We start from the raw sequence: 21,852 nt of genomic DNA on the forward strand, positions 1-21,852 counted from the left end.
AAGACTAAATGACATGCAAATTGCTTACAAACACAGTATCTAACACAGAGATAAAATGAATATAAGATGATAATAATTATTTTAAAGAATTAGAAGGAGAAAAATCCCATTAGCTATTTCATTTGCTTTTAGTGGGAGGACTTCCTATGGGCCATGCATGTATTTAACCAGCATTGATTGAATATCTTCTACCAGCCCCAATATAGCCTTTGGTTCATTTTCATGCAGAAGCACCACTCTGACAAGTACTAAGTACTCTACATCTGAGAACTCCAACTGCAGTGCACAAAAGGAAAACGATCACAGGGGAAGTCAGGAATTCATTGAAGATGGTGGAGGAGGGGTTCAGTGCATGTCTAAGGAAGGGGAAGCAGAACCTAGGCATTTGGAATACATAGTAAATATGGTAAAAATGATCTGAAGTAGTGCTTATCCAGATGTATAATAGACTTCGTGGTAAGTTGAATCATGTTCTCCATAAAAAAATCATGTTCTTTTTTTTAAAAAACTTTTTTTGGTATAATATAGCATACATACAAAGCAAACCAAGGAAAAAGCAATAATTTTCAAAGCTCTCTTCAATGAGTAGTCACAGGACAGATCACAGAGTTCGTCATGGGCTACCATACCGTCATCTCAGATTTTTCCTTTTAACTGCTCCAGACACAGGAGGCTAGAAGGAATATGTATGGGATAGAATATATATATTTATCATCACAATCAACTTTTTTTTCTTTTTTGTGAAAAATAATATATATACCAAAAAAGCAATACATTTCAAAGTACACCGCAACAATTAGTTGTAGAACAGATTTCAGAGTTTGGTTACAATTCCACAATTTTAGGTTTTTACTTCTAGCTGCTCTAAGTACTGGGGACAAAAAGAAATATCCATATAATAATTCAGCAATCATACTCATTTGTTAAACCCTATTGTCTCTGTATAACTCCACCAACACCTTTGATCTTTCTCCCACTCTTTAGGGGTGTCTGAGCTATGCCCATTCTAACTTTTTCATATTGGAAGGGGCTGCCACTAATATGGGATAGGAGGGTGGAACTAGTTGATGTCCTGGAGTGGTTGACCCCTCTGCATTTCAGGACTTATCTGAAGGTTGTAGGTTTCTGGAAAGTTACCCTAGTGCACGGAAACTTTGTAGAATCTTATATATTGCCCTGGGTATTCTTTAGGATTGGCTCGAATGGTTTTGGTTGAGGTTTGGCAAGTTATGATAGGTAGCAATGTCTAACTGAAGCTTGTTCAAGAGTGACCTCCAGAGCAGCCTCTTGACTCTATTTGAAATCTCTCAGCCACTGATACTTTTTTATTCCACTTCTTTTCCCTCTTTTGGTCAGGATGGCATTGCTGATCCCATGGTGCCAGGGCTGGACTCATCCCTGGGAGCCATCTCCCATGCCACCAGGGAGACTTTCACCCCTGAATGTCATGTCCCACTCAGTGGGGAGGACAATGATCTCACCTGCAGAGTTGGGCTTAGAGAGAGAAAGGCCACATCTGAGCAACAAAAGAGATTGTCCAAAGTAACTCTTAGGTCGGCTAAGTTTTTCTGCTACATATATACACTTCACAAGAACAAGCCTCAAGATCAAGGATTTGACTGGCCTGTGAGTGTGAACCCACTGTAAATAGGACCTTTTAAAAATGTTATTTTTATTAAGGTATGGTCAACTGAATCTGGATGAGTCTTAATCCTCTTACCAGTTGCCTTATAAAAGAGAAAACCACAGGGAGGAGGCAGAAAGAACTGAAACCCAAAAAAGGAAGGAGTAGACATTGCCATGTGATGGGAAAGCTAAGGAACTGCAAGATTGCCAGTTCTCTAGAACATTCCTGACCCTGGGAGGAGGCAAGCCTTCTAGTATCTGAAACCTTGAGACAATAAATTTCTATTGTTAAGCCAACCCATTGTGTGCTATTTGTCATAGCAGCCAGGAAAATAAGACAAACCATGATAACAAAGAAACTCTGAAATATAGTGGCTTAAATAAGAAAGAAGCTTAATTCTTTCTCTCTCAAGGATTTAGTAGGCAACCAGGGCTACAGTGGTGCCTTGATGTTATCAGGGAGCCTGGCTCTTTCCATCTTGTTTCTCTACCTTTTCCTAGGGTGTTCCCCTTGTCCACTTGGCTCACTGACACAAGAGATGGCTTCACATTTCAGCTCGTGTGAAAGAGAAAAGGATGAGGAAAGGCACACTCACTCCTTTTGAGGACAAGACTTGGAAACCACACATATTCGTACCATAATTTAAGTCATGTGACCACAGCTAGCTAGGGAGCTTGGAAAATGTACTCTTAATGTGAAGCTGCCATATGACCACCTAAAATTTAGGGATTCAATTACTAAAGGATAAAGGAGAGGATATTGATGGGGGGACAACTAGCAGCCTTGAGAGTAGGTTGGGAGACAAGCAATGTAGTAGCCCATATAGTAGATAAACACAGTTTTGGGCAAATAAGGGAGAATGGGTCATGATAAGGTGGGAAAGATGGCCTGGACACTGAGCCATCAACCACCAAAGATCCTTTAGGCTGATGGCAAAGAGGGCAATGTGGTGGGAGACCAACAAAGACAGGGACCTGGACTTCATTGAGGAATTTGTGTAGGTGGCTGGAATATGGTTAACACACTGACCTTGTGAGATTGTAAAAGAAAGTATGACTTGTAGACAGTCATATTGCCACGTCTGTGCCTTTTCTGGGACAGGCTTGTTCTCTTTGGGAGTTTCTCTGCTACTTGAATCATTTGATCATTTAGTATGGGGTCACTTCACTGACTTTCCAGTCATGCTTCTGCTTTCTTATATGAACTCTTTATACTCTTCATGCTGCCAGTGGTTTGGGTATAGCACTATCAGTGAGGGAAGAGGTAAAATTCCCTGCACTGGACTGAGGACTTTCAGATATTGTTTGGATGCTGTCTTGCCTTGAGTGAGAAGGATGGCTGCAATCACATTTCACGATCTTTTCCAAACTTATGAATCTGAGATATCCAACTGAGCTGCTGAAGACTGCAGTCTAAGAAGTCAGGCAGATTTGACTTGATATGAAGCAATCTGGTGAAGACAAATCAGCATGTTTAAACATATGTGATTTCTTTCTCCATCCTCATTTTCGATTTACATTGATAGTCTCAAGCTAAAAGTGAGCCCTATAAACATATACTTCCTGTGTTTATTATGGTTTGGGGTTTTTTTTGTACCAAGAATATTCACGACAGGGCTGCCATTACTTCCAACCCAAAGCATCTGCACATACATTTCTGTATTCTCATCTGTCTCTCTGAGGAGGAAACCTGCACTGTGCCAGGAGCGCATTTGGAGCAGAATCTCATCATTTCAGAAGTTTCCCTCTGTGATCCACCACCTCATTCATAGCAGACATTCTGTACTACCTACTTGAGTCTAACTTTACAAAGTTGTGGTTCTTCAGCTCAGACACTGATGGTGTTTTCAGAGTGTCTTACAGGGTTGGTGGAGCCTCTGAGACCAAGAGAAAGAGCTGCATGCTATAGGTGTCTGTGCAAACCTGGCTTCGACCTGCCAAAAAACAATACAGCTTGCTTTATTACATGGAAACTATGGCCTACCATGTTGACCCTCAAGCACTGAATTATCCATAAATCTCCAAGAGGAATGAATCTGAACTTAACTGGGTCTGGCTTAGTCATGTCACTCAGAAAGCTTTGGTGAATCATGACAGCTCCATACGCTGGTCACATGTGTATTGCTAACCATACAGTGCCAGGTTGTGATAGTCATGTAAACACATAATTACAATATATTGTATGAGTTCCGTATTAGAGATCATAGGGCTACTGGAAAATAAGGGCACCTAAGGTGGGATTTGGTGTCCCGGAGTAAAGCCCTCTATATTCTGGCATTTCAGAGTACCAATGCAGGCCTCCTTCCACACACTCTAAAATTAGGCTGTCAATGAAAACATGCAAATGCCACCATGGTTGACAATGTAAAGGCAAAAACTGATAGTGATTGTGATGACAGATATTGGGCAGATGTGGTAAGAAACGACATAGAAGTAGATGTGCCAATGATCTCATCTTACAAAGCAGGGAGATGATTCAGTCTTTGGGTGATGGAAACATGGTGTAAACAATATTACATTTACAAACATGAATAATAAAGAAACTGAAATAGGGTGTGCTTTTATCAGCAGGAAGAATGAAGGAGAAGCAGAGATGTCCAAGTGAGCTGAAGTTAATAGATGGTGTCCAAATTGGATAAATGGAGGAATCAGAATTGAAACATACTATTTAGAGATGTAGAAGTAACCACTTAGATGAGTTGAAACTGTCTGTCTCTGGGGAGCAGAAAGGAGCTGTGAGGACATCAGTGCCTTCCAGTTGCTTTTTATTATAAGACCTTCTATACTGTTTGATTGCCAAGTCATGTTGCATTGGTTAGCATTAGGTTCAGTTGCAAGGGGCAGAGCACCAAAAATAACAATAGCTTAAACAAGAACAAGGGTGACTTCCCTCTCTTATAAAGGGTAAGCAGTCCAGGACTGTTATGGTGATTGTGCTTTCTAAAGTCCTCAGGTCCTCAGGCTCCCACCGTCTCACAACTCCACCAGGCCATTCTTAAGCTGTAGTCCTCAATCTCATCTTCCAAGATGGTGGCAGCTATGTCCCAGCAGCAGAATAAAGGAACGAATGAAGAAGAGAGCAAGCCAGGCATGCTGTCTCTTAGGGAAGGTGGATGGGCAGCTAGGTATGACATGACACTTCACATGACACATCACATGACACTTCATCTGACATCTTATTGGCCAGAACATAGTCACATGGCTATACCTAGCTGCAAAGGAGGCTGGGAAATGTAATCTTGTATTGTGTCCATGTAAGCATTTTAAAATTCTATTACTATGGAAGAAGGAGAGAATATATGTTGTGGGATGTTCTTTATCCCTGCTAAACTTACCTTTATATAAATAGCAAAAACCATAAGCATTTAAAATAGGGCTATGTTTTCATAAAAATAATACTGTGAAAGAAAATACCAAAAGGTAGAATGGAGTGATGAAAAGAGAGAAAGATAGATGAATGTATATGTGATAGAACAAATATAAATGAAATGATCAGTGCTTGATGGCTTCTATTTGGAATGATTAAAAAGTTTGGTAATGGTTGTGGTGATGGTAGCACAATATTGTGAATATAATTAATACCACTGAAGGGTACACATGGAACAGGTTAAAATGGGGAAGGATTTGAAGCATATATGTTACCACAATAAAAAAAATGTTAAATAAGATTGCGGTACACAGAAAAACATAAACTATTCTAAAAATTGACAGCCTGTCAGTGCTAGGAACTTGAGATTTCTCTTATCCTTCCACTCAAGTCCTTCAGTTTCATTCAGAACTCCTCTAATTCTTCATATTCTGACTTGCTTCTCTTTACTCTCATCCATTGCTCCATTGCTTTATTTTCTGACTTCTGTCTGGGTCTATATCTGGGTCTTAATATATGGCTTATGAACTGTTTAAAAAGCTGAGAAAGTGATCAGACTTCATCTAGAGATATGAAAAAAGTTGATCTGTATAGGACTAAGGTAAATCAGAATACTGGATAAAGGATGATATGGCACATATTTTAAAATTTCAACCTCTGTGTGAGATCAAAGTGAGAGATGTTTATTTGGTGCAAAATTTATATTTTGGGTAGCACATTATCTGATTTAACTTGTATGGTCAGATGAACACAATAATTGCATGGACTCTTGATTAGGGCATGAGATCTTGTTGGTTTGTACAGGTTAGTGTGATGCCCCCAATATACCCCAGAGTAATTTGGACAGAGAATAAAAAAGTATTTGCAAAGCCCCCTTGGGAGACTGGGGAGAAAAGAGGAAATATTTAACTTCCCCATCTGGGGAATTCCTGATATTCTCATAAGCAGCGGGGACAACCAATTCAATAGGCTGAGCCCTTGATCTTGGGTCTCGCCTCTATGAAGTTTATTCCTGCAAAGGAGAGACCAAGCCTACTAATAATTATGCCTAAGAGTCACCCCTGGAGAGCCTCTTTTGTTGCTCAGATGCGTCCTTTCTCTCTAAGCCAACTTGGCAGGTGAATTCACTGCCCTCCCCCGACTACCACCACCACTACATGGGACATGACTCCCAGGGGTGTAAACCTCCTTGGCAACATGGGACCTGACTCCCAGGGCTGAGCTGGGACCTGGCACCATCAGAATGAGAAAGCCTTCTTGACCAAAAAGGGGAAGAGAGAAATGACACAAAATAAAGTGTCAGTGGCTGGGAGATTTCAAACCGAGTGGGAGGTTATCCTGGAGGTTATTCTTACACGTTATATAGATATCTATTTTTAGTTTGTGGTGTATTGGAGTGGATAGAGGGAAGTACCTGAAATTGTTGAACTGTGTTCCAGTAGCCTCGATTCTTGAGAAGACTGTATAACTATATAGCTTCTACAATGTGACTGTGTGATTGTGAAAACCTTGTGTGTGATGCTCCTTTTATCCAGGGTATGGACAGATGAGTGAAAAGAAAAAAATAAGGATAAAGAAATAAATAATAGGGGGAGATAAAGGGTAAAAATTAGGTAGATTTAAATACTAGTAATCAATGCAAAGGAGGGGTAAGGTGTATGGAATGTATGAGTTTTTTCTTTTTTCTCTTTTACTTCTTTTGCTGGAGTGATGCGAATGTTCTAAAAATGATCATGGTGAAGAATACACAACTATGTGATGATATTGGGAGCCAATGACTGTATAATATGGTTGAACTATATATCTATGGATATTTCTCAATAAAAATATTTAAAATATATATATATATATGGGTTCCGGACCTCAGGCTTGGATTGCCTGCATTGGACCCCCTTCCATAGGCTCTGCCCTCATCTAACTGTGGCTAGCAGGTTGTCTTGGCCCTTTTTGAGCCAGTTCACTGGGTTGACTATCTGGACAAGCTCCCTTCCCTCTTCCCTAGCCTGGGGAACTGACTACAATATTTTGTTCAACAACTTTGAAAGTTTTATCCTTCCACCCTCCCTCCCTCCCTCTCTTCCTTCTTTCCTTCCTCCTTTCTCCCTTCCTCCTTTTCTCCCTCCCTTCCTCCTTCCTTCCTTCCTTCCTTTGTGCCACTTCTGCATCTAGGAGCCGCGATTATACAATGATGATGGAAGACAGTGCAATTTCTAAGAGATATATTCTTTAGAGGAATTGGCATAACTGGGAATACAAATCTAATTTTCATGTAGGTTATTGTTGAGATTGTGGTCATTCAGTCATTCAACAAACATTAAATGCCTACCATGAGCCAGACACTGAGGCTCTGGTCACTGATTTGTTTTAAACACCAAACGTTTGGGAAGCAACTTAGTTTCCACATGAAAGCTGTGATAGGGTCTACACCATCGTTGGGGTCACACAACGGCTGACCTGCTGGAAAAGCCTGCCTGATCAGGAGTTTCTTTGTTAATTCAGTATCTAAGCCACCTTGGAGGGGAGCCCGGAAGGGACTGGTCCTAGATGCATTCTCTTCTGGAGTGATTTATGTCGGGAAAGGCATGCCATTAGGTGTTCGGAGCCTCTGCCCACCGCCCGCCCCAACACATCTTATGAGCTGCTCACAGTTTGACCTTACAGGTGTGCTGCATGCTTGGCAAAATTTGAAGTGAGCAAACTTTACAGACCTTTCCTTTGTGTTTCTTTCCTTTCAGGTGCAACCCAGCTTCTTGTATGAATAGTCAATTCATTTGTTCTGTGTCAGCAATCGTCATTTTCTTTCTGCGTACTTTCAGTTTTATGAATTTGGATCAGCTGTCCTACCCAGATGGGTCTTTCAGTATATTGAGACTTCTGCTACCTTTCCCTTTATATTTGCTTTTGAAAGCAGGGGCTAGGCCTGTCTTTAGTGTGTGGCCTTTGTGCCTAATATTTCTGCCTAATATTTCCAAATTTTAATTTCTGTAGAATGGGGCGGCTGGGTGGAGAGGACAAAAAATAAGGAGTGAAGGGCAAAACAAAAGGCTGAAATACAAAAGGGCCTGCAATCTCTTTGCCTAGAATTGCCTGTGGGGGAAAAATAATCTTGAATTGTTCATGTTAGTTTGACTTTTAGAGTTACAGTGGGTGATGGTGGTGAATAATGAATGGGAAAGTCACTTCTCATTTTTGCCTTTTCCATTTGGCCTCTGGCCTCTCTATGCACTTTTTGTAATCACATGCATTTGATGTGAATTAGGATGGCTCTGCTACCCTGCAATTTCTTTGTAGTAGAAAAGGACAGAATTGATAACAAGAATAGTAACGACAGCTGCAGCTACAACAATAATTCAGGGGCATTTTCCCCTGGCTTCCTCAGAACTCATCAGCTTTGAAGAACTGGGGGGACACCCTCCCCCCACTCCACCCTCAATCGGCCCTGAGAAAGTGAGCTGGGTGGGGCCCCTTCTTGTTAAATGCCCCCTGGTACAAACAGGCAAGATACATGAGAAGGAGCGTCTCTAAGTGCATGCAGGTGGCTTCTTGCCTCAGGTAACAATTCTCACTGTCCCTTTGTGTCCTCACATTTACTTAGTCTCTGGCAAAGGAATAAATGACACTGTAGAAAAGGCAAGAGGGCAAATAGGGATCCCTTAAACAAAGGAGGTCGTTTGGGAGGAGAAAAAAAAGAGAAAGAAAGAAAATCCCTTGAAACATCTTAAAAGCAGCCAAGCCTAAGCATGATCATATGAAAGAGACATTCTCTTTTATTTCAACATGGTGAGTTGAATTTACTTACTTTTTTTTTTTAAAGAAGATTTTGTGGTGCAAATGAAGCTCCTCCAGGAAACAAAACAATGGTCATTTTAATGATCCAATGAAAGGGATCTTCTGATTCAAGCTGACATTTCAGACTATACTTGAAAAATATAGGCTGTATAAAAAAATATAAGAAAATCAATAATCATCAAACTGTGCTTTGGGTAGAAGCGGTGCTTTTCTTGAAGGAGCTCACAGTAATTTATAAGCGCTGTTAATTCACAAGGCAAATACCTCATCAAGTGAATGAGCAAGCAGCAACGAAATCTCTGCTTTGTAGAAGGGGAACTGAGGACTCAAGTAATGCCTCCAAAGCTTCCAGTGTCTCAAGCTAAACATCCAGTTTAGGATGTAATGCCCAGTCTTGCAGCCAAGCTGAAGTGGCCACTGCATCGCTGTTCAAACCTCATATCTTGGCCCTGCCTTGTCTGTTGGCCCATTCCCCGGGGGGGCCGCCAGGCCTGTCAGGGAGGTGGGTGGCTTTACCCACTGGATTTAACGTGGGCTAGGCCTGGAACCCTCTGCTTGTAACAGTCTGTATTTCTCAACCCCGAATCCAGCTTTGTTGCCGTCATCTTGCTGATTAACCTCTTGAAAACTTGGTTTCCTGATTTATTAAATTGGCGCGATAACATCCGCTTCTCAGGATTGTTGTAAGAAATTGAAAAAAAATGTATCTAAAACATCCAGTACTGGGTTTGGAAAATGCTGGTGGCTATTATTATTACTATTATTATTATTTTGTATGCTGTGTGACGGGGTCACATTTCATTCTTTTTCCATGTGAATATCCGTTATTTGTTGAATTTTTGTTTATTTCTGTTTGTATATTAGTTTTTGGGACGTGTATGGGCCGGGAATCAAACCTGGGTCCCCTGCATGACAGGCAAGAATTCTTCCACTGAACTACCCTTGCACCCCCTTTTATTTTTTATCTCATGAATAAATGGATTGCTTCTCCCTTGCTTTATAAACATCATATAAGCTGCCCTTTTAGAAATGTCTCTTTTTTTTTTTTGAGGACTACCTATAATGTAATTCTTAAGCTGATTTTACCTAATGGGGAAAATATGATTTACATGCCCCGCCTTGCCCTGAGAGGCGCACACACACGCACATATTTATACACACACAGGCATACACACACCAAATCTCTCCGGGGGGGGGGGGCTTGATTATTCTTTTTCTAATTTATATCAAATCTAGCCTTAAAGAAAAAGAAATTCCTTAAGGCAACAGCAGATTTTACCGTCACATGGTGACAACTTCATGAAGGGGGCTGGTGAGCCCAGGTTCACTTCCTACTAAAAAGCTCTCACCCCAAATCTCTCCCGGCAGCTGGTAGATAATCTGCACAATGAGAGTTGGAAGAACGGGCTTTGGAGTTAGACAGACCTGGTCTGAACCTCACCAAACTCAATGTTTTTCAAACTCAATGACAGTAAGACTAGTAGCTTCACAGGCTTGGTGTAAGAATCAAATAATGCAAGCGAAATGCGTAGCACCGTTCCTGGGCACTGCTCAGTAAGTGGTAGTTGCGATAGTTAATAATCACTGTGAAAAGAGAGAACATTTTTCAAACTTAGTACCAGTTGAAGTTGTTCTCTAAGCCTGGGGTATGGAACTTTCAGGACCTGTCTTTTAATTGTATGCCATGCTCAGGCCTCTGGAATAAAGGAACCCTAAACATCTAATAATTAAGAGAAAAAAACCCAGAAACACACCAAACATACATATGGGTGAATGCAGTGCATTTAAGAATAGTTGCTGCTTTTAGGTTTCAGGCCCCCATCCTGCCTCTCATACTGTTGAAGAACTTGGTGGGGATTTAAAATACTTAAGGACAAATGTCTAGTGGAGGCTTTTGGCAGAGACAGAAAAACTGTCCTTCCGAGTCTTGTTTTGTGTTAGCTCGGGAGTAGCTTAAAAAAATAAAATACCAAGAAGACAGAAAATTTATGACAATTGTATTTGTTCAAGGCTGAAGGGAAGGTTTCTGTCTAGCTTAAAAGTGATGCCATACCAATTAAGAGGGAAAATACTGATGTCAGGGGATAGGGTGGGCACATGGGGCATTGTTTCCCAAACTCTGTTCCATAGAACCCAACTCTCATAAGATGCTTAGTGACAGAGGGGTTCTGTGATCAAATAAGTTTGGGAAACCTTCCACATTAACTCTGCCTCTTGAGAGTAACAATGTACATTCACTTAAGAAGGCACTCAGATGTCCTGGTGTACAGAAATTGCTAATGGCAGACTCTGATCGTTGCTTACAAAAAGCTTTTTTTTTTTTTTTTTTGCTATCAAAACTGATTTTGTTTAGGGTAATAGACCCCACCCCATTGAATGAAACATATTTCTAGGGCAGTCACAGGATTTTTGGTCTCTTCTGCTAGGGATGAGTAAGTGGTTCTGGTCAATGAGACTTAATGGGATGGGGTCTTTGGGGGCTTCTGGGCATAAAAAAGAGAGCTTTTCTTGGGGAGGGGGGTGGTACCTCCTTCCTTCCTGTCTTTGTGCCAGGCTGTGTGATATGATACCTGGAGCTGTGGCCACCATCTTGTGACCATGAGGAAAGGGCCATGAGAATTGAGACAGGAGAGGCCAAGCTGGTGCCTGGCACTTTGGTACTGCCCACCTCCTGGCTTCTGGTCCACACACAGCAAATGTCCTTTCAACCTGAGCCACTGTTCGATTTGCTACTACTTGTCATGGAAAGCAACCTAAAGGATGCATGTGTCCGTTGGGCTTTCCCGATTTTATCTATTTGACCATTTTTTCAGGACATCCTTTGGGAAATGCAGGTGGGAAGGAAACAGAAGGGAAAAGCAAGACAGTCGGGTCCCTTGCTCTACCCCACTACTAATTTAGCTCTGAGCATACAGTGTCTGTGAGTCCAGGGACCTATGCCCAGCACTCATGGCTGTGTCCAATCAGTTGTCGTTCACCACCCTTCCACCTAGCAGAGTCTCTGCATTTCTGAGGCTTCAAATGTGTGTACTCTTTAAAGATGACAGCAGTGCTGAAAATCTGCTTAGAGATCAAATGATGTTATTTCTTAAAAAAGAAAACGTTTGCCTTCCCTTTATTTTCCTCCATGGACTTCCTTGTTCTCTGGCAACAAAGGCATCCAAGCTAAGGCGTATTCAGCTAGAAGCACTATAATAATGCTTACCCAGAGGGGAAATGCAGTCCTGACTCCTTTCCCACTGGAGCATTTGGCAGAGTAGGTTGAAGAGACCAGATGGGCAGGCGAGGGCTTGGGAGGCCGTCATGCGACCCGAACCTTTCATGGTGCTAGGAGTCTCCGGTTCAGCTCCAACCAGGCTGGCTGTCACTAGACCTGTGTGACAGTCCGTCTAGCACGCCTGGTTTTAGGTTTCCCTGACCGCCACACAGGCTGGTGGGGTCACTGCCGCCCCCAGGCTCCACTCTGCATGGGGGGTGGAGTGAGAGGTTCTCCTTCCTCTAGTGCTTTTCGATGAGAATCTCATGCAACCACCTTTCCATGGATGCTCCGGGACTCCAGAGCAGGAGGTTGTGAGTCAGATACACGCCCAAGCAGACTCAAGAGGTTGAGGTTCTATTTCCTGTTTTCTTTCAAACATATCCTCTTCAAGAACCTCCTTTTTTCCTATCCAGAAAGTAAGGACAATGCAATAATGCATGGTTATTTTTCTGGAAGATTTCCCAATTGATACACATATGCTGAGAGCAAGGGGGAATGGGAAGCAAACACCCACAGAAAGAGATTTCTCCTCACTTAGTTATCCTAAAAACCCAAGGAGCAGGTTTTACTACTATGCTTCTTAGAGATGCGAAACAGAAGCCCTCAAAGATCAAGAAACCTGTTGAAGGACACACAGCCAGCAGGTGACAGAGCTAAGATTGAAAATCCGGTCGGTTTGATTCCAAAGCCATATTCTTGACACTACTTTCCTCTGTCTTCTTCTCTGAGGACATGCCAGTTTTGTTGGGAAATTTCCCCAGACCTTTATGAAGTTCTTACATAGCTTTCAGAGGTATAGAAGGTTCTAGAAACTTATAAAGATTTTTCAGATTTTATATGCTCAGAAACCTGATGTGATTTGGTGTGTAGGGACACTGAGCATTTAATCAGAGAGAGCAAGATGAGGAGGCAGAGTGGAAGAAAAAAAATTGTTATGGAACACCCATGATGTAATCAGAAGGCATATTTGGGGTTGTGAAACTGTACAAGCACACCCTCTTAGACAAGCAGGGAGGTATTACTGCTGGCTGCTTCCTCAGCCTGAGGTGAACCAGCCTGGCAGTCACGTGCTACAACAACTTAATGAACCAATGACGCCATTGACTGAGGCCATCCACCTAGTGCTTTCTCAAGGATTCTGAAATTATTTAAAAGGTGACAGGGCAAGGCTAAGGGTGAGAGTGGAATCCTCTTCAGGAATCCTGTGTTGACAGCTATCTGTGACCTCCAAAGACTGTAAATGGCTTCTGCAGAAATTGCATTTTTGATCTTCAAATAGGAATCCGTCTGCGTTTGTGGCCCTAAATGAATTTCCAATGTATCGGCAGAAAAGTCAACAAAAGGTTGGGTTTCTTGTCTTAATTCTTCACTTGTTCCACCAAATGGTTGTCAGATGTTTAGCCACACTAAGAAGTCAAGGAAAGCTCAAACCAAGAAGGCTAAACTTTTGGCTCCAGTAAAGTGTTTTAAAAATGTGGTGTTACTTATGGTTCTGGAGTCTGTGGAAAAGCCTTGAGGAAGAACTTACCCTGGGTGTTTTATGATGCTCAGTGACAAGGCAGAAGGAATGAGCTTTTATTTCCAGTTCATTGCTGGGATAAAAGTAGTCAGAGGGAAAATTCCAGTGCTTTCTAAACAAAGTTCTGATTTGCTCATATTTGTTATCTCTGCATTGCAGCAACACTGATGTCCTTCAGAGTGATTTTTGGTGTCTGTCCCTCAGAAATGCAACCTTCTAATGAGAAATGCTAGTAAGAATCTTGTTTCCTGCTTATCAAATTACTATTCAGATCCACATCAAGAATTGCAAATTGTTTTCAATTCATTTGCCAATTTGGATCAATTGGTTAATGGTATCTTGGAGCTCTGTGTTGAGAAGGCTTCTGAGGCCTTAGATGAGCTCAGAAGGATGAAGTGTGATGATCAATTAGCGACGCCTGCCAGGCAGCACATGGGCCAGAGATTTGCTGTCCTTTACAGACTAGAAGTGTGGTAACCAGCAAAAGTTTCAGAATCAGATCACCTATTTTTAAATCCTTCCCTGCTCTTGTAACTTCTGTATTGTGGGGGCTCAAAATTGCCCAATGATGTTTTAGATGAGCGCGAAAAAGGTAGAGCCTCTTTATTTTCTAAAGGGATCTAATCTTCCTTGCAAGTCCCTACCTTTCTGCATAGTAAGGGATGGATGGGTTAGGGGATGTGGGGAAGGGAGGCAGTTGAGTACTACTTTAATTTGCCAATTGTTTGCATTTCAGTCTTGGGTCTTCAGCAGTCTTTATTTGGGAATGATGGGCAGTGGGAGGGTGGGTGAATGGTGGTGGTAGCTAACTTGGTTTTTCATGGTTCCTCTTCTTTGCCTTGCTCTTCTCAAGAAGTGGGTGTGCAGGAACTGGGGAAGGGTGGTTGTGAACTTGGGGCCCAGGAGAGGAACCTCAGACAAGGCGCAACCCTGGGGTTCTAGTTACTGCCATCTTCATTGGGCTGTGTGGTCTGGCCCCTAAGCATCTGGGGTTGCTGTCCCTTGGGTTCCATGGGGTGACCTATGGTTTGTTCTCCTGGCTTGGTTGGGACATCTTGCTCCTCCTTGACTTGGCCTCATCTCAACTCTACTTCAGACCCCTCTAAACTTTAAGCTTGCCTTCTACATGGCCCTAGCTACAATACATGGTTTGCAGTCTCTGAAACTAAATCACTATATCAATTAGGATGGGGAGCTTATGTAACACAAACCTTCAATTTCACACTGCCTGAAGCAATTAGAAAACTTATTGTCTTACATAGTAAGAAATCCAAATAGGCTGGACCTCAGGTACATTGTGTTCACCAAGTCATAGTTTATTTCTATCCCTTCATTCTTACCAAGTGCTTTATCCTGAAGCTATTCCACCTTCCAAACCCTGCCACAAATAATGGCCAGTGAAAATCAATGTGACTTGCTTTCTTGCTAATGCTCATCAAAAGAACACCAAAACCTCTTCCCAAGCTAAGAAAATAAGCGCCATGTCTTTCTTCTCATTTGGTCTCTTTCATTTGACTCTTGTCAGATCTCATTTTTCTATGTCCCTAGGGTACTAGCCTTAAGGACGAAAGAACTATCTTTTCTGCACCACAGAACAGAGCCCATGACTGCAGTCCATCAGGCTTGGCTCTTGCAGTTGGAGCCATAAATTCATTGGTTTATTATTCCCCAGATATTATCATTCCTCATCTGTAAACGGAATAATTTAGTACTTAATTCACTGGGGTTGTTATGAGGATAAAATGGGATAATAATTTTATGATGATAAAATAATTTACATAAAGTTATTTATTACAATTTCTGGCACATGGGAAAAGCTCAATAAATGTTAGATTTGCTTCAGTTCTCATAGGAAATATCAGTTTTTCCTTTGGCGAAGATAAACATTAGCATTCTTAAATAGTTCTCAAAAAGATGATGTTAGTCCAAATTGGCATCAACTTGTCCCATTTTGAAAGAGTAATTTATTAGTGAATATATATGAAATAAATTGTATTTTATGATTCTCTTAATTTTTGAAGGGGGTGTGAAAGAGTTCTGTGAGAGCAGGCAGTTTTGTCTGTTTAGTTCATCTCTATAGCACCTGGAGTTAGAGTGCACATACGAAGGCTCCACTTACAATAAGATATTTTCTAGAGTACAACCGTTCTTAAAATTTTAGAGAGTGCTTAAAGTAAACCTGTAGGTCCTGGATCCCTCTTGCAGGGGATATCATCATCTAAAAAATGTCTCCTGTGTTCACACTGGACCAGAACTCTACCACACCCTTCTACCCTTCACCAAACTAACTCAATATCTTTATATTCTGACACCTCCCCTTGCTCTTGGCATGGAATGCTGGAACCCTGGGGAGAGTGTGATGCTCTGACATACTTTATGGATATAAACTGAACACAAGTTTAAGGTCCTCATGGTATTAGTGGCTTTGGGGTGGAGAGGGGATGTGTAGGGTGGGTCCTCTTGTAAGGGCCTTGGTTTTCAGATGACAAAGTGGTCAGAAACAGAAAACTTTGTGTATCAGTCTACAGAATTGAAACAAACCAAGAATTACAAGAGGTTGCGAATAGGTTTGGATCAGCTGAAGTCAGCTTTCTAGGCTGGGTTTTCAGCGTGCATGACCTCAGAGAAAAACGTTAGGTGGTACGTTTGAAACTGGATTCTGAAGCCAGACTCTCATTTCGTGGATAGATTTCTGCCAAGCTTCAACTGCTGCCATGATTTCTCTGGAGCCAAAAAGGGACTCAAAAGGCATTGATGGGTAGATGAATGGATAGTTATGCTCTGGCTGGCATGCCCACTTTTCTTCTGCTGCTGCACAAAAGGTATCTAAGCAAGGTCACTGTGCAATGAGCCTCAGTTCAAGCTGGAAATACACTTTCAATGTTTGCATATCACTGCAGAACAAAAGGGAGAGCCCCAATTCAGGTCAACAACACTGCAGCATCCTCATTTAATGAAAAAAAAAGTCTTTTTGCCATCATTTGTCTTCTCTGTCATCCTGGTCATGGAAAGAAGCACCTTTGGACCACTGGGCAGTGGTGATGCATCAGATTGCTGCCACTGCCCATTGGCATTTCTGCTCTGATATTTGTTGAAATATTATCATGTGCAAATGGATCTCCATCTCTCTCTGCCTCCTTTCCTATTTTTTCTCTAGTCCTTTGGAAGCATTTAAAACCGTAGCTCTTGGAGAATGAGAGAATATTTCTCATTGCAAAACTCTCTAATCCTGTGCTATGCAATATGGTAGTGGCTATTTAAGTTTAAATGTAGTTTTAAATTTATTTATGTTTATATTAATTAAAATGAAAGAAAATTAAATATCCAGTTCCTCAATTGTACTAGTCACATGTGGCCAGTGTCTATCCTCTTGGCATAGATTATAGAACATTTTCACCTCTGCAGCAAGCTCTGCTGGACCGCGCTGTTCCAGATCCTTTCGGATCCTTGTGGTCTGGGAAACAACAGCATAGGCTTGGTGGAGGGCTTGTTTGAGAGGTACCTGCCTAGACCTACTGAATCAGAATCTTTATTTTAAAAGATCCTCAGTGACTCATGCACACACTGAAGTCTGAGAAGCATTGCTTTATTTGATCTAGTCCTGATCTGCTGAAGGCAGAACTAGAAGGTAAATTTTCATATTTTCCTGGGCTCATCCCATAGGAAAAAAAGTTCTTCCTTTTTCCTGGTGACAAATTCCTCTTTATGTCGATAAAAATTTGTATTTTTATCCCAATTTAACCTATAAAGATGAAGTGGGTAGTTTAGCTTATTAACTAATGTTAATTTCTTGGTCTCAAAGAACCTGCCATGGTTCTATAAGATGTTAACATCAGGGAAGATGGGTGAAGCATATTCCAGAACTCGCTGTACTATCTTTACAACTTTTCTATAAACCTAAAATTATTCTCAAATAAAACTGCATTAAAATAAAAAAAAGTTAACAATATATTTTTTGTAAGGATTTTCACATCATTCAAGCTACATTTTTGAGGACCTGTTTCGTTATACTTGTCTGACCTGGAGAAAGATTAATCAGAGGGTTCTCCAAGGATCATGCTTTCTGTGAGTGCAGATTTGATGTGGAAAGACCCTGTCCATGGAATTCCAAGAGTACCAGGGCAGAGCAATCAGGGACGCCTGGAGTATTTCTGAACAGGCAATTAGATTTTAGATGATACTGATAGGGCCTTCTGTTAGCAAAATAATCATCAATATCAACGTACATGCACACTTTTGTTAAGTTGATACAAAGTTTTAAAGTGACCTCAATAATAGTTGAAAAGTTTTGTGTTTTATTTTTGTTAAAGTTCTGAATCAGTCAATCCTCAACTAACTCACCAAGAACTATACAAGTGCCCATGATGGAGATGGAAACTTGGCAAACAGGACATCCAGGCTTAAACCTTGTCCTTTAGGAATCTAAAAGCAATCACAACCTGGGTAAAAATGTAGCAGAAATGGGGGTGCCATTTAAGTGTCTCAAATTAGGACATTAATCTTGTCTGGAACTGTGGGTCCTTGTGATGGTGGTAAGAAAAGCCCTAGGGTCAATATTGTGTATTTTCCTAGACTTATCAAGTTTACTCAAAAATTGAGGGGAAAACATAAAATAAGTTGACTGATAATTACTTAAGGTAATTATTTTCTATTTTAAAGAGCGTAAACATTTTATAGCATAGCATAGAAAATCTGCATGTATTTTTGAAGAAAAACACTGGGTATAAGAGAAGTGTTATAGCCAGATTCCTAGGGATATCTGTTTGATCACTCCTGCTATCAAGACTACTTTGATGCGGGTGGGCCACAGTGGCTCAGCAAGCAGAGCTTTGGCCTGCCATGCGGGAGACCTGGTTCGATTCCCGGTGCTTGCCCATGCAAAAAAAGAAAAAAAAGTACTTTGATGGAAGGATTTGGCAGCAAGTTCTGAGGTGAGTTGTTTTGATTGGGCCAAGTTTTTCAATTATTATAGAATTGAGTTCCTTACAGTCAAATCTCTCTGTCTGAATTTGTCATCAGTAGAAGGTGTTGTCAATGCACAAGGGTGAGAAGGAAAGAGCTGGGTGCCCATGAGAAGCCTTAAGTCTAATATGGCAGGAGCACAAATTTCAAAGGAAGGATTGGTGAGATACAGGTAGAAGCAAATCATGAAAAGGCAGGATGTCATAATAATATGGTTCTAGATATTACCTAGGCCTTTTCTGCCCCTTAGGCCTTAAGGTAAATGAGTCCTGGAAAGTCCCTATTTGCTCGGATCATTCCTGGTTTTAGCACTGAAAATCCTGGGTAAAAAGGGATAGTTGGTCACCTTGATGGTAAGCATCCTCTACCATCTAGCCTCCTAGGAAGTCTATAGGAATCCTAGCGAGTTAAATTTTCTCCATCTCATTCTACAAAGAAGTTTGGACACTTCCTGAAAACCATGAGAGATCATTAAAGGATTTTTAAATTGTTAAACATATGATGACCATTACATTTTAGAAAGATCTCTGGAAATAACCATAAAACATCACTTCACACCCACCTGGTTGGCCATAAACAATAAGACAAGTGTTGATAATAACAAGTGTTGATAAGGATGTGGAGGGAAATCTCATTTATAGAGAATAGAAAGTGGTGTGGTTGCTGTGAAAAACTGTCTGGAAGTTCCTCAAAAGGTTAAACATAGTTACATATGACCCAGAAATTCCACTCCTGGGAATATACCCAAAATACTTGAAAACAGATATACGAACACTTTTACACGAATGTTCATAGTACATTATTCACAATCACCATTCGTAGGTACATTTTCAAGAGAAAGCTTGCTGGCATGGAGCAGATTCGGCTCTACAGAATTTGAAGGAAGCAAGGCTCTTCTGACAACTTGATTGAGGTTTCTAGTCTCTAGAACTGTGACAATAAATTTCTGCCTCTTCAAGACACCCAGTTTGTGATACTTTGTTGCAGCACCCTCAGAAATTAAGACTCTGTGAATCTACTAAAATTCACTGAATTGAACACTTTCAATGAGTGATTTGTATGGTATGTACGTTATATTTCTATAAAGTGTTTTAAAAGTGAGAAAGACTCACCTCTACATGGGACATGGCATTCAGGGGTGAAAGTCTCCCTGGTGACATGGGAGAGGACTCCCAGGGATGAATACAGACCTGGCACCGTGGGATCAACAATTCCATCCTGACCAAAAGGGGGAAAAGAAGTGTAATTAATAAAAGTATCAGTGGCAGAGAGAGTTCAAATAGAGTTGAGAGGCTACTCTGGAGGTTGCTCTTACACAAGCTTCAGTTAGACCTTGCTATCTATCATACCCCCAACCAGAACCATTCCAGCCAATCCTAAAAAACACCTAGGGCAATATATAAGATTCCACAAGGGTTCCATGCACCAGAGTGACTTTCCAGAAACCTCTGGCCTCCAGATTGGCCCCTGGTCCAGATAAGTCCTGAAACCTAGAGGACCCAGCCTCTCCAGAACATCAGATAGTTCTGTCTTCCTACCCCATATTAGTGACAGACTCTTCCAATATGAAAAAGTTAGAATGGCCATAGCCCAGACACACCTAAACAAAGGTATGGAAAGATCAAAGGTGATGGTGGAATTATAGAGAAAAGATAGGATTTAACAAATGAATATGAATGCTGAATCATTAAATTGATATCTCTTTTAGTCTCCAGTATTTCAGAGCAGCTAGAAGTAAAAACCTAAAATTGCCGAATTGTAACCAATGTCAAACTCTGAAATATGTTCTACAACTAATTATGGGGCTGTGCTTTGAAATTTATAGCTTTGTTGTATATATGTTATTTTTCACAAAAAAAGAAGGAAAAAAGTCGATTATGGTGATAAAAATATATTTAAGCCTTCTAGCCTCCTATATTCTGGAGCAGCTAGAAGGAAAAATCTGAGAGGTTGGTATGGTAACCCATGACAAACTCTGGAATCTGTCCTGTAACTACTTGTTGAAGAGTGCTTTGAAAACTATTGCTTTTTTCTTTCTTTGCTTTGTATATATATTATACTGTACAATAAAAAAAAGTTTTAAAAAGTGAGAAAGATCTCTGACAATGTGTGAGTAGATTGAATAGAGGCAAAAATGGAGGCAGGAAATCCAATTAGAAGTCTTTGGTAAAAATTTCGGTAAAATGGGATACAGATTTATTCTTTACATGGGCAGGCACCGGAATCGAACCCAAGTCCCCAGCATGGCAGGTGGGAATTCTGCCACTGATCCACCTTCGCATCACCCTGTGATAACGATTTGAACTGCAAAGTTGTGACAGTGAGCCTAGAGAGAAGGGAACTAGTTTGAGGGTTACCAAGAAAATCTGTTCCACAGAACTGGTGACTGACTGGCAATTGAGGTTGGGGGAGATGGAGGCTTTGGCAATTAGACAGACGTGATACCATTCACCAAAATAGGGCAAATCAGGAAGAGGGAAAGGTTTGGAGGGCAGAAATGATAAGTCCAGTCTAGAACATGGTTAATTTCAGGAGCTCTGTGGTACTTAAATGTAAATGAAATAAAATTAAAATAAAATTCAGATCATCATCACACTAGGCACATTTCAAGTTCTCAGTCAATATGTGTAGCTACTGGCTACCACATGGGGCAGCACAGATATAGAACATATCCATCAGAGCAGAAATTTCTATTTGGCAGCCTGATCAAAAAAGTTTCTTTCTGGTCACTGAAAAGAGGGTTGATCAGACAAGGGAAGATTTTTACTAGTCAGCTTTTGCTTGGCTATGCTGCTTAAAAAAGTCTTAGTGGCTAATGACAAATGATGTTACATATTAGCTGTGGGTTTGATTTGGCTCAACTCCAGGTGTCCTCACTGTCCTAGGACTGAGGCTGAAGGAGCAAGCTCCCATCTGGGAATACCATTCTCATTACAGAGTGAAAAGAGAAATAGTGGAACCATTCAAAGGTACTTAAAGGGTCCACTTGGAATTGGCAAACATTAGATCCCCACTGATGTTGCATTGATTTAAGGGATGAGCAAACCAAGAAAAGCCTGAAGCAGTAGAAGTACACAGAGAAGTAGAGAGAAAACCAGGGGTCTCAGAAATCAAGGGAAGAAAGAGTCTCAAAAGGCACTAAGGGGATAAGAAGTCCACAGATCCAAGAAGTGAGCATATAATTAAAAAGTATCCATAGAGAAGCAGGGCAAGATGGCAGCACAGTGAGGAGTGGAATTTACTTCATCTTCTAGGGCAGCTAGTAAATAGCTAGGAACTGGATGGAACAAATGTTTGGGGGACATCAGTGATTGGACAGACATCCTACAC

General features: G+C 41.0%; 1 long non-coding RNA gene across 2 annotated transcripts in view; it reads right to left on the minus strand.

Moving 5' to 3' along the window:
- Positions 1–533: 533 nt before the first annotated feature.
- The window catches only part of LOC143673776 (uncharacterized), a 134,934-nt gene continuing 113,615 nt past the window's right edge, over positions 534–21,852 (minus strand). Inside the window, exons 4-8 of one of the 2 annotated variants that reach the window (XR_013170639.1) lie at positions 19,635–19,740; positions 8,793–8,927; positions 3,420–3,560; positions 2,657–3,077; positions 534–673 (exon numbers count right to left, since the gene is read on the minus strand). This is a non-coding gene — a long non-coding RNA (uncharacterized LOC143673776). Of the gene's footprint in view, positions 674–2,656; positions 3,561–8,792; positions 8,928–19,634; positions 19,741–21,852 lie in introns of both variants that reach the window. The other variant, XR_013170638.1, reaches the window with a different exon arrangement.

The sequence above is a fragment of the Tamandua tetradactyla genome, chromosome 2 (assembly GCF_023851605.1).
Source record: "Tamandua tetradactyla isolate mTamTet1 chromosome 2, mTamTet1.pri, whole genome shotgun sequence".
NCBI classification, from domain to species: domain Eukaryota; kingdom Metazoa; phylum Chordata; class Mammalia; order Pilosa; family Myrmecophagidae; genus Tamandua; species Tamandua tetradactyla.